Source organism: Molothrus ater, chromosome W (genome assembly GCF_012460135.2).
Source record: "Molothrus ater isolate BHLD 08-10-18 breed brown headed cowbird chromosome W, BPBGC_Mater_1.1, whole genome shotgun sequence".
NCBI classification, from domain to species: domain Eukaryota; kingdom Metazoa; phylum Chordata; class Aves; order Passeriformes; family Icteridae; genus Molothrus; species Molothrus ater.
Genome location: NC_050510.2, coordinates 6,484,185 through 6,498,299, shown reverse-complemented (window position 1 = coordinate 6,498,299; position 14,115 = coordinate 6,484,185). Strand labels below are relative to the sequence as shown.

General features: G+C 46.6%; 1 protein-coding gene across 3 annotated transcripts in view; it reads right to left on the bottom strand.

The window, feature by feature from the left end:
* The window catches only part of LOC118701559 (protein FAM219A-like), a 297,459-nt gene that overhangs the window by 182,676 nt on the left and 100,668 nt on the right, over nt 1-14,115 (bottom strand). The gene's annotated exons all lie outside the window — the stretch shown is intronic.

Sequence of the window (14,115 nt, the reverse complement as noted above, 5' to 3'; positions counted from 1 at the left end):
TCAGGCAACTCCAGCACTGATGAAAATATGATTTTTGAGTAGTCTTGCGAATCCAGAGAGGTGCCAGCTGACTGGAAGCTAGCTAATGTTGTCCCGATTTTCAAGAAGGGCAAGAAGGAGGACCTTGGAAACTACAGGTCTGTGAGTCTCAGTTCAGTGACCAGTAAAATAATGGAAAAGATTATTCTGGGAGGTATTGACAAATGGAGGACAACACAGCACTGGTCACAGCCAGCATTGCTTCATAAGGAGAAAGTCCAGCTTATCGAACCTGATTTCCTTCTACAACAGGATAACACACCTAGCTGATCAAGGGAAGCCAGTAGATGCAATCTCTTTTTATTTCAGAAAAGCTTTTAGTATTGTGTCGCATAATATCCTTCTGGACAAAATGTCCAGCACACAGCTGGATAACCATGTTACGTGATGGGTGAACAACTGGCTCAGCAGTTGGGCACAGAGAGTCAATGGGGTTAAATCAGACTAGAGTTTGGTCACTAGTAGGGTTCCACAGGGCTGCATCCTATGCCCAGTTGTCTTCGATATTGTCATTAATGACTAGGATGCAGGACTGTCTTCAGTTGGAAATAGGTGTGTGTATTCTATTCCTATCTGTGGAGCTTTCTTTATCTCTTCCACAACCAATCCTCCCTCCAGACAGATATCTTCTGTTAATGGGCCATTGAGTCTCACTGCATGACTGGTAGAATTACATCATCCCATTGTGAGATGCTCTGCCCAGAGGGAAGAGCCAAGCATTCCTACCTAAATATAATCTGAGATTTGGAACACCACAGGCAGCCTATTCCCACTGGATTCCTAGAGGAGCAGCTTTTTTCTCCACTGGATTCCCAGAGGAAGACTAGGCCCATCTACACCACCACTGGATCTTCAGAGGAAAACTCCACCCTTCTACATGATCACTGCTTCAACAAAACCACATCTGTCACTCCAGGAGGACTGCAGCCACCATTTAATCAGACTGCTACCAACACCCTGACCAACAGGGTGTCAGGTGGTATTCTGACTCTGTCAGTGCTGTTTTTTTTTGTTTGTACTATTGCATTTGTATTTTTAGTTTTTCCTAGTAAAGAACTGTTATTCCTATTCCCATATCTTTGCCTGAGAGCCTTTTAATTTCAAAATCATAATAATTCAGAGGGAGAGGGTTTATATTTTCCAATTCAGGGGAGGCTCCTGCCTTCCTTAAGCAGATGCCTGTTATTTCAAACCAAGACAAGGACTCAAAGGAATACTAAGTAAGTTTGCTGTTGACTCCCTTAAGGACAGAGAGGACCTGCAAAGAGACCTCAACAAATCACCAACCATATAAAGTTTAACAAGGACAAGTGTGGTATTTTCTGAGACTCCCGTTGAAGGGAGGAAATGATGAATCTGACTCCATGTTCTTAGAAGGCTAATTTATTATTTTGTGATCTATATTATATTAAAGAATGCTATACTAAACTACACTAAAGAATAGAGAAAGGATACAGATAGAAGGCTAAAAGAGACTAATGAAAAACTCGTGACTCCTTCCAGAGTCCTGACACAGCTGGACGGTGATTGGTCATTAAGTAAAAACAATTCACATGAAACCAATAAAGCAAGCACCTCTTGGTAAACAATGTCCAAACCACATTCCAAAGCAGCAAAACAGAGGAGAAGTGAATCAGATAATTATTGTTTTCATTTTTGTTTGAGGCGTCTCAGCTTCCCAGGAGAAGAATCCTGGGCAAAGCGATTTTTCAGAAAATATGACAGTGACAAACAAGTGCTGAATTCTGCAACCAGGATAGGGCAACCCTGGATGTGTCTATAGACTAAGCAACAAGAGGCTGGAAAGCAGCACAGGGCAAAGGGACCTTGGGGTTGATGCCTTAAGTTTTAGCTTTTTATATTTTTCAGATTCTGTGCTGCCTAGGTATGTAGCTCTGAGCTTCATATTAAGTGTTTGTAAGCTCTCTTTACAGGGTACTTAGACAAAACAATCCTTTTCCAGCTTGAGAACCAAGAACAACTGTTACAAGCTTCAGGCCCAAAAAGCATAAACAACGGGGAACTGAAGAGAGCAAACAAGGAGGATGGAACTTCATAACCTGAAGCTATAATTGGACAATTACCCCAATATGAAAATTGACCAAAACTTATAAAAGTGTAAAACTTTGTAACTGGTCATCCATTTTGTGACCATTTTGGGTCTATCTTGGGTGTAGCCCTGGCCAGGCTCTTGTACTGCCCAAGGTGTATCCTTTTAGGCCTTTTAATAAACACCTACTTTATTATTTTCACTCTGTTTAGTCTCTGTTCCAGGTCAGCCTTCTCAAGACATCAGGGTCCTGGTTGATGGCAAGTTGAATATGAGTCAGCAGTGCCCTGTCAGCCAGGAGGGCCAACTGTGTCCTGGGGTACATCAAGCACAGCATCATCAGCCAAAGGAGGTGATTGTCCCCCTCTGCACTGGTAAGGCACTCACCTCGAGTACTGTGTGCAGTTTTGGGCACAACAATATAAAAGACATTAATCTATTGAAGAGCATCCAAAGGAGGGCCACAAGGATGGTGAAGGGTCTACAGGGGAAGCCTTATGAAGAGTGGCTGAGATCACTTGGTTTGTTCAGCCTAGAGAAGAGAAGACTGAGGGGAGACCTCATGGTGGTCTTCAGCATCCTCACAATGGGAAGTGGAGGGGCAGGCACTGATCTCTTCTCTCTGGTGATCAGTGACAGGACTCGAGAGAATGGCCTGAAATTGTTTCAAGGGAGGCTTATGTTAGTTATGAAGAAAAAGTTTTTCACCCAGAGGGTGGTTGAGCACTGAAACAGGGTCCCCAGGGAAGTGGTCACAGCACCAAGCCTGACAGAGTTCAAGAAGCATTTGGACAAAGCTCTCAGGCACATGGTGTCATTCTTGGGTTGTTCTGTGTGCGCCAGGAGTTGGACTAGATGATCCTGATGGGTCCCTTCCAACTCAGCATATTCTATAATTCTGTTTTATGATTCTATGATATTCAAACTCCTTTCATGGCAAACATCAAACTTCTTGTAACTGTCTCTATTTAGCACCATATTAAATAAAATTGGTTTTCAAACACATTCACTTCTTCCCACTAGAAGCTAGAAACTAAATTAAACATGGATATATATATATATACAGGATGTGTAAGTTGGTAAGTGGCAGGCCACCACCTGTGTCCAGGCTTCCCAGATAAGAACCTTTTCTCTAACAGTCTGGGAAGAGGAAAGATACAGCTGCTTTTCAAAAACATGACTCCAAGAGCTGGATGCTTCCTAGTAGTACTGAAGAAAACTAAGTCCTTGGAGACTGTAGGAAAATGACTGAGGACCCTGTGGACAGGTAACTGGAGATACAATTAGAAGAAACTGAAGAGTTGTATTGGCATCTTAACAGGAGTTATAACAGTACAGAAATTATACAGTAAATCACTTGTTGCTCCCTGGATGGAATGTGGTTGGCATGACTTGAAACCTATTCCATGATGATTCCCCATACACACACATCTGCAAAGGGTGATGGAATGGAGGGTTGGAGCAGAGTGGAGAAACCATGGCCAGACTCTGGAAATCCTTGCAGGGAAGGGAACTCAATGATACTTTACAACTGATAAACCACATAACACCTGTCAGTCAGGGGCAATAGGGGAAGACATCCTACTGCTGAGCCAGCAACTGTGGGGAAATTCCTCTCCTTAAATGAACTTGCTTTATTAACGCCTAATAATAATGCACACCTCCATCCCAAAGTTACCTGCCTCCAAGGTATGACCACCCCTCACTGGGCATGCGCTCTATATTCTTTTTGACTGTATCTTTAAAAGCAAAGCTAAAGAATTTTACACCAATCAGTAACAAAGGTATGCCTGACTAGAGTCACTCAAGACTCATCTAAACACAATAAACACAAAGAAATAGTATAAAAATCAGTTGAGGATGGGGGAAAAGTTAGGGAAGACTCCATTATAACTGCTGGGATCAGTTGATGGGCTGAACCTGTCTTCTCCCCCATATGGATGCCTATTGGGTAAGAATCATACTCTATGCGTGTGCTAAACATTTTATTGAAAATAAGAGCTTGCCTCTTGTGTTGGTTTTGCATGGCTTGGTTTTTTGTAGCAGGGGGGCCACAGAGGTGGCTTCTGTGAGAAGCTGCTAGAAGCTTGCACCATGTCTGGCAGAGTCAATCCCTGATGGCTCTGAAGATGGACATGCTGCTGGCCAAAGCTGGGCCAATTAGAAAGGTTGGTAACACCTCTGTGATAACATATTTAAGACGAAAATCAAAACAAAGTGGGCCACGTGCAATTTTTTCTTCTAGTCAGAGAAGAGGAGGAGGTGAGAACATGTGAGGGAAAACAACATGGAGACACCAAGGTCAGTGAAGAAGGAGGGGCAGGAAGTTCTCCAGGTGTCAGAGCCGAGATTCCTCTGCAGGTCATGGTGATGACCATGGTGAAGCAGGCTGTCCCCCTGCAGCCCATGGGGATCCATGGAGGATGCAGAGATTTACACGCAGCCCATGGGGGAGATGCTCATGCTGGAATGGGTAGATGTCTGGAGGAGGCTGTGATCCAGTGGGAGACCCGGTGGAGAGAGAGGGCCCTTGCTTCCAGGCTGAAGAAGCCTGTCCTTGGAGGACTGCACCGATTGGAAGAGTGACCCATGCCACAGCAGTTTTGGGAGGACTGTGTGCCCGTGGGAGGGACTCGCATTGCAGCAGTTTTGGGAAGACTGCTGCTGCTTGTGAGATTGGAGCCGCACTGGAGAAGTTTGCAGAGAACACTCTCCTGTAGGAGGGACCTCACAGTGTAGCAGGGGAAGGACTCCTCTCCGTGAGCAGCGGAAGAAAACCTCGGGTGATGACCTGACCAAACCCACGTACCCTGTCTCCCTGCCCTGTCAGTGGGAAGGAGAGAGCGGGCTGGGGGAAGAAAAGATGTTTTAAGGGCCTATTTTACTTCTCATTATCCTACTCTGACTTTGTTAGTAATAAATTCACTTTGCAACTTTAAGTTGAGCCTGGTTGAAATATTTTCTCACGGTCCTTAGCTCATGCACTCTTCTTTAATTTTTTTTTCTCCTCTGACCAGCTGTGGCAGGGAAGGGTGAGTGAGCAGCTTTCGTGGATGCCTGGCATTGTGCCAGTGTCAAACCACGACACCTGCATATTTCTTCAAGTATATTTTTGCAGTCAGCCACTATCACCAACAACCTTTGAACCACAAGAGTATAAAGCTTTGGTTGATACTGGCACGCAATGTACATTAATTCCGTTGAGACATGTGGGGACAGAGTCTGTTTCTATTGCTGGTGTGACAGGGGGATCCCAGGATTTCACTTTGGTGGAAGCTGATGTGAGCCTCACTGGGAATGAGTGGAAGAAACATCCTATTGTGACTGGCCCAGAGGCCCCATGTATTTTGGGCATAGACTACCTTCGAAGTGGGTATTTCAAAGACCCAAAAGGACTCAAGTGGGCATTTGGGATAGCTGCTGTAGAGACAGAGGGCATCCAGCAATTGAACACCTTGCCTGGGCTGTCTGAGAATCCATCTGCAGTAGGATGTCTGATGGGAGAAGAGCAACGGGTGCCAATTGCCACCTCCATAGTGCATCGACGACAGTATAGAACCACTCGAGATGCTGTGATCCCCATCCATAAGATGATCCGTGAGCTGGAGAGCCAAGGGGTGGTCAGCAAGACCCACTCACCCTTCAACAGCCCCATTTGGCCTGTGCGAAAATCTGAAGGAGAATGGAGATTGACTGTAGACTACCGTGCATTGAATGAGGTGACTCCACCACTGAGTGCTGCCGTGCCAGACATATTAGAGCTCCAGTACGAGCTCGAGTCCAAGGCAGCGAGGTGGTATGCCACTATAGACATTGCCAATGCATTTTTCTCCATTCCTCTGGCAGCAGAATGCAGGCCTCAGTTTGCTTTCACGTGGAGGGGAGTGCAGTATACCTGGAACCGACTGCCCCAGGGATGGAAGCACAGTCCTACCATCTGCCATGGACTGATCCAGACTGCACTAGAAAGGGGTGAGGCTCAAGAACATCTGCAATATATTGATGACATCATTGTGTGGGGGAACACAGCCGCGGAAGTGTTTGAGAAAGGAAAGGAAATCATCCAAATCCTCCTGGGAGCTGGTTTCGCCATTAAAAAGAGCAAAGTAAAGGGACCAGCTCGTGAGATTCAGTTCCTGGGAGTGAAGTGGCAAGATGGACGGCGTCAGATTCCTACAGACGTCATCAACAAGATCACAGCGATGTCTCCACCCACCAATAAGAAAGAGACACAAGCTTTCCTAGGTGCCATAGGCTTTTGGAGGATGCACATTCCTGAGTATAGTCAGATCGTGAGCCCTCTTTACCTGGTCACCCGCAAGAAGAACACTTTCCACTGGGGCCCTGAGCAGCAACAGGCCTTTGTCCAGATCAAGCAGGAGATCGCTCATGCAGTAGCTCTTGGCCCAGTTAGGACGGGACCAGATGTGAAGAACATGCTCTATTCTGCAGCCGGGAACCATGGCTTGTCCTGGAGCCTTTGGCAGAAGGTGCCTGGGGAGACTCGGGGTCGACCACTGGGATTTTGGAGTCGAGGCTACGGAGGGTCGGAAGCCAACTACACTCCAACAGAGAAGGAAATCTTGGCTGCCTATGAAGGAGTCCAAGCTGCCTCAGAGGTGATTGGTACAGAAGCGCAACTCCTCCTGGCACCCCGACTACCGGTGCTGGGGTGGATGTTCAAAGGCAAGGTTCCTTCCACTCACCATGCCACCAGTGCCACATGGAGCTAGTGGATTGCTCTTATCACTCAGCGCGCCCATATAGGTAAAGTGAATCGCCCTGGGATTTTGGAGGTAATTACAAATTGGCCCGAAGGTGAGAATTTTGGTGTCACAGATGAAGAACAAGAACCAGTGACACCAGTGACATGGGCTGAAGAGGCTCCTCCATATAACCAACTGCCCCCAGAGGAAACACGCTATGCTCTTTTCACTGACGGTTCCTGTCGCATCTTAGGGATGAACCGGAAGTGGAAAGCAGCCGTATGGAGCCCCACATGACAGGTTGCACAAGCTACTGAAGGAGAAGGTGGATCAAGTCAACTTGCAGAACTCAAAGCCGTTCAACTGGCCCTGGACATTGCAGAAAGAGAGAAATGGCCAAAGCTCTACCTCTACACTGATTCATGGATGGTAGCCAATGCTCTGTGGGGATGGCTGGAGAGGTGGAAAAAGGCTAACTGGCAGCGTAGAGGAAAACCAATTTGGGCTGCTGATGAGTGGAAAGATATTGCTACCAGGATAGGGAGGCTACCTGTGAAAGTCCGCCATGTAGATGCCCATGTCCCCAAGAGTAGAGCCAATGAGGAGCACCAAAACAATGAGCAGGTAGACCAGGCAGCAAAGATAGGGGTGTCCAAGATAGACCTAGATTGGGAACACAAGGGAGAGTTATTTCTAGCTCGATGGGCCCATGATGCCTCAGGCCATCAGGGCAGAGATGCCACCTATAAGTGGGCAAGAGACCGAGGGGTGGATTTAACCATGGACAGTATTTCACAGGTTATCCATGACTGTGAGACATGTGCTGCCATCAAGCAGGCCAAGCGAGTGAAGCCCCTGTGGTACGGTGGGCGGTGGTCCAAGTACAAGTATGGGGAGGCCTGGCAGATAGACTACATCACACTGCCCCAGACACGCCAGGGCAAGCGCTACGTGCTGACCATGGTGGAAGCCACCACTGGATGGTTGGAAACCTACCCTGTGTCTCATGCTACTGCCCGGAACACCATCCTGGGCCTAGAAAACCAAATCCTGTGGAGACATGGTACCCCTGAGAGGATTGAGTCAGACAATGGGACTCATTTCAAGAACAGCCTTATCAGCACCTGGGCTAGCGAACATGGCATTGAGTGGGTGTACCATATCCCCTACCATGCACCAGCTGCAGGCAAAGTGGAGAGGTACAATGGACTACTAAAAACCCAGCTAAAAGCTTTGGGTGGGGGATCTTTCAAAAATTGGGAGCAGCATTTAGCAAAGGCCACCTGGTTAGTTAACACCCGAGGTTCCACCAACCGAGCAGGTCCTGCCCAGTCTGAGTCCCTGAATGTAATAGATGGAGATAAAGTCCCAGTGGTACGTGTCAGAGGTTTATTAGGGAAGACTGTGTGGGTCAATTCTGCCTTGAGTACAGACAAACCCATTCGTGGGGTTGTCTTTGCTCAGGGACCAGGTTGCACATGGTGGATAATGCAAAGAGATGGAACAACACGATGTGTACCACAGGGAGATCTGATTGTGGGGTGAGAATGATATGCAATATCACTGTTTGTTGGATGTTACTGCCATTGCCTGTACATTAAACCATACAGACATGAGATAGAAGGAAATGTGTAAGTGTTGAAGGTCTGGGCAAGTGGGAGATAGAGAAGGAGATGTGCAAGTGTCGAAGGTCTGAGCAAGTGATAGATGGAGCTTTGAGTGAGTAAGGTGAAAGGGGTGAAATCCTGCCGCTCTGTAGTATAGGGCCTGGATTCAGTGGTCCAGTGTGGGGATGTGATGAGGGCATGATGGGTATTGCTTGTAAATTTTGGGGGAGCAGATGGAAATTTTGTGTGAATAAATGCATGATGTGTGGTAGTATGCTGATGATATGGGGATAAGGGGTGGAATGTCCTAGGGTGACGTTATGATGCTTGTATCCCCATTCATGTGTTCTGTTAATGTTGGATATTATGTTCTGTACCTTTAAGACCGGCTCTGAAGAGGGAAAGTTTTGTTTTGGTTTTCTTATCAGCCTGGCGGGACACAGAGACTGCAGCTTTTGCTTTTGCTGTTTTTGCTTTTTGCTTTTGCTCTCTCACTCTTGCTTTCTTCGCTTCTGCTTGCTTTTGCTCTTTAGCTAGTTCAGCTAAACTGTCCAATTTCTTCCTGGACGGTTTCTCCTTTCCTTTTTCTGATCATTTCGAACCTGCTCCGGACTGGGACCTGAGAAACACCAAGATCCTGCACCTTCTGGCCTGCAGCAGCAGCCCCAGCACCGGAGGGACTGAGAACAGAGTGACCACCCCCCAAGAGAGACTTTCTGAATTTGTCATCTTTTTTTCAGAGTGGTGTCATCCAGTATTGTTCATTTTGTGTGCTGGGGGGTGCTGTGCTTGTTAAATAAACAGGTTCTTTCCACTCCTCTCCGAGAAATCCTTCCCGAACTGGTTGGGGGGAGGGGCTGTGTGGGTTGGCTTACTGGAGGAGCCCTAATTTGGAAATTCTCCTCCAAATTTGCCCTAAACCTTGACAACCTGTCATGATTTTATATTAATAGAGTGTTATTACATAAACTGTTTGTGTGAATCCTTTGTGGACACTGGCAGTTGCCAGCAGCCGGTAGCACTAATAAAGAGAAAGACCTGCTGAGGGGTCTCCCTTATGCTGTTGATGTGTTACTCTAATTAAGTCAGTCAAACCACACTCCTATCTAATAGGACAGCTCAGTGAAGGATCCCTCTAACGGGACGCTGACAAACTGGTCAGGCACAAGGGTCTCAACTTTCCTGGGATGCTGACAGACAAATTAAACACTAAGGGTTGAGTAAATCTTCCCACACTAAGGGTCAAGGAAGCCTCCCCTTGTCAGACCACAGACCCTCAATCTGCTGGCTGCAGGAAGGCATGGGATTAGACATGTTATGTTAAATGATGGTGCAATGGCCAGATATTGCCTTCTGTGGTGGTGCAGTCTAGCACTGGAACATATGAGGTCCCACATGGAAGGAACACGCAACCAGCAGTTCACGTCAGGGAAAGGGCCAAGCCACCTGGACTAGCTCAGGCTCAAATGGTTAAAATTCTACTTAAACTCTTTAAATGAAAACCAGACCCTATTTTTCTTACAAGTTGATATAATGACTGTAGCTTATCCTTGTGGGTAACCTTCCAGTGACATTAGACATTCATGTGCATGAACAGCAGGAGGTGAGAAATGTTCTGAGGTGCCTTTGAGGATCTGGACTCTGGTCCTGGACCAGAGGACTCTGCTAGAACAATGTCAAAGCTGGGCTCTAGAGCAAACAAATAGAAAGGGCTTCCTAGACCACCAGAGAAGAGGAAGGTGATTTTCAAAGAGTGATTTATTCCATTCTGCGTTAGACATTCATCTTAAAAGGAGACAAGTCCATCCCTGGAGATGTGTCTTCCTTTCCCCCTAGTGACTAGAAAGGTCTGGAAACTGGTAGAGACTGCATCCCTGCCCCTGCCCCTGGAGATGGGGATGATTAAAGACATACCAGCATGATAGTGGAGCCCTGGAAAATGTTAAAAATAGTCTTTGAAAATATTGGGCTTTGTGTTTTCTCAGATCACTGCACCTGCGTAAGCAGTATGATAAAAGATATAATTGTTAGATGTGGTGATTGTTTAGTAATTAAATATAATTATTATATAACCATAAGAAGAATCATGAGAAACTATGTTGGAAATTTAAAGGGGGCTATGTTTAGCTGAAATCTGTGTATACAATAGAACAATATAAGTTTAATAATTAACATGAAAGTTATGTAATTGTCATGGTTTGACACTGGCACAATGCCAGTGCCCCCCATGAAGATACCTTCTCCCTGGTTTCTGCTGTGAGATGTGACCAGGAATAAGCAAAGCAGGCTCCTACTTAGGGAAGAAAAAAACCCAAAACTTTATTAACTACACTCCAACTACAGATAAAAAGGAACACACACAGGGAAAATGAAAACCTTACAAATACATTTCCTCCTCCCCCCACCAAATTTCCAACACAATACATCTATTTCCCAAATCACCAACACTTAGTCCAGCACCACTCTTCAAACAATCAATCCTCAGTTCATCAAAAGGAGAGGAGTCCTTCTTGTACCATGGGCTTCCCCTGGAAACACAGCTGAAGCCTCATGTGTTTCCATGTCACTCGTGGCACTGCCCGGAGTACATCTGCCGTCGTGACCTCTTCCTTTCATATCCAGTGCTCTCACCACTGAACACGGACCAGAGTTGCTTCTAGGGTTGTCTTTTTAAGGATGCACTGTCCCGATCCAAAAAAGGCACAGTCTCTCCTTTGGGACACCTGTCCCCCCCACAATCTCTCCTTTGGGACACCTGTCCCCCCCATATTTTTTCACCCCCTGGGGCCGAGGGGCACCAACACTGAACCCTCTTGGTTCTGAGGCATTGCCTCCCCCTAGAATGCAGTCTCTGTATCACAAGGAACATGGTTCTGTCCATGGCTGTACAAAAAGAGTCCAGCAAAAGCCACTCCATCATCTCTTCCCACTAGGATTCTTCTCTACTCTTCCACTATTTCTCACTCGCCCAGACCTCTCTCACACTTGCACATTTCCTTCCTCATCTTCCACTCTATCTTCTAGGAAAAGTCAATGTTCTTTAAAGTTCTCATTCTCCGAAAAGGGGTTAAAAGCTCCTGCAAGTGGCCGGCTGCATCCCCCCCTTCTTCTCCTTCCCAGCCGTGCTGCCGGCACAGGCCCATGTTTATCAAGTTTCAAGGTAAAAGTCTCAGGCAGCGGCTCTCTTTTTCTCTCTCTCTGTGTCTCTCAGGGGGGGCTGCCCAATGGCTCCCGGTATGTCTCTCTCTCTCTCTTCCACCCTTCCACCCCCGGGGTCAGGCCTACCTCTCCCGGCCACATGGCTTTTCCCCTCCCCCTGCCCAGCCAGCAGCTGGGCCGGGGGAGAGACCTGAACTCTTTCCCGTGGAAACCCAAAAGGACCCTCCCAGGGGAGAGCTCTGCTTTTAACCCTGTGTTCTCAGAGGCGTGTCCAATGTCCTAATGGCCAGGTTAAATGCCAATATTAAAGTCTGAATATCCATTGGCCAAAACACAGCATCCTAAAAAACACATTTCCTGTGAAACCATCACAGTAATGATTGAGTATAAAACACGTTCACCTCGAATGTATGGTCGGAATCAGATTTGGGTGGAAATTACCCCGATTCCCAGAGCTCTTGAATAAAAAGCACCGCGTATAATCGCTTATGTGATTATGTGTTTTTGAACGCTAACAAGCAGAGTCCTTAACAATGCCTGTCCACACCAGGAATTCATTTCCAAGGTTTGGAATTATGCTTTTCTGCCTCAGCAGCACTGCTCCTCTACAACAGAACCCACAGAGGAACATGCTATTATCACTGCAAAAGAGACTCACAACTAGGGTAGAGGGATCACAAAGAACCATCAGTCTGGGCAATCACCACTGTATACATCGGCCAGGTCCATTTCCTCCAAAGAGTAAAATGGAACCAAAAGGAAACTGAACTAGGCCAGAGACAGCATCTGCAGTGCCAGCATGTATCTATCCCTGGTCCAGGAGCATCAAGGCAATGTCTTATTTCCCATCACTTCATATGCATTCTGTAGCAATGAACAATCCCTGGCTGTGGGAAGACAACTTGGCTGGAGTGCTCTCTTTGAATGAACATGCTCTGCTTCTGTGCATCCTGAATGGATGCATTTCCCTCTCTATAGCTCGTCCACCCAGAAAAACATTTACTTGACTAATTAGCCCCTTGCTTATGAAAGCCTATGAACACACTGAGACACCACAGGATTTTGTTATTGAAATTCACTTGGCAATTCTGACAGTTTTTACAAGCTTCCCTAGGATGATGCTTTCAGTTCTGACCCCAACATCAAAATCTCAGCTTTGTGGTGTGACCAGCCCTGAGCCAGATGATGAAAATAGACTAGACTAGAATAGAATAGAATAAAATAGAATATTTCAGTTGGAAGAGATCTACAGTGACCATCTGGTGCAACTACATGACCAATTCAGGCCTGATCAAAAATTAAAGCATGTCATTAAGGGCATTGTCTAAGTGCCTTAAACACTGACAGGCTTGGTGCATCAACTACCTCTCTAGGAAACCTTTTCCAGTGTTTGACCACCCTTTTGGCAAAGAAATGCTTCTTAACATCCAGTCTAAACCTCTCCTGGCACAGCTCTGAACCATTCCCATGTATCCTCTCAGTGGACACCAGGGAGGAGAGATCAGCACCTGTAATGAGTTGACTCAGGCTGGATGCCAGGTATCCAACAAAGCCTTTCTATCACTCCCTTCCACAGCTGGACAAAGGAGAGAAAATATAATGAAGGGTTCATGAGTTAAAGACTGGGAAACATCACTCACCAAATGCTGTCAGGCAAAACAGACTCAAATTAAAGATATTGATTGAATTTATTACTAAAAAAAACAGAGCAGGATAATGAGAAGTAAAACAAGATCTTAAAAACACCTTCCTCCCCCCTCCTTCCCTCCTTCCTCTCAAGCTCCACCCTCCTCCCCCAGTGGCACAGGAAGACAGTGAATGGGGGTTATAGTCAGTTCATCACACATTGTTTCTCCCACTGCTCAGGGACAGTTCTTCCCCTGCTCCAGTGTGGGGTTCCTCCCATGGGAGACAATTCTCTGTGAATTTCTCCAACATGAGTCCATCTCATGAGCAACAGTCCTCTGCAAACTGCTGCAGCATGGGTCACTCTTCCATGGGGTGCATCCTTCAAGGACAGGATGCTCCAGCATGGGCTCCTCTCTCCATGGGCCTCCCAGAGGTTCACAGCCTCCTCTCAGGAATTCATCTGCTCTGGTGTGGGCCTCCTCCATGTGCTGCAGGTGGATCTCTGCCCCTGCACCGATCTCACAGAAGTCAACCTGGTTGCCAAAACCTGGCCATGCAAACTGAATGCCGCACCTCCCTCTCCACTTCCCCTCCTCAGGAAGATGGAGAGAGGAATGACATCACCCCTCAGCAGCTTTTTTTCTGAACTAGATGAGCCAAAAATCCTTGGCCACTCCTCTCAGGACATACCTTCCAGCCCTTTGACCAGTTTTGTTGCCCTCCTCTGGATGTATTCAAGGACCTTAACATCCTACTTAAATTGTAGGACCTAGAACTACACACACGACTCAAGGTATAGCTGCACCAACCCTGAATACATCGGGATAATCACCTCTTTTGACTGACTGGTTATATTGTGTTGGATGCACCCCATGATGCAGTTTGCCCTCTTGGCCACCAGGTCTCACTGCTAACTTTTACTGAG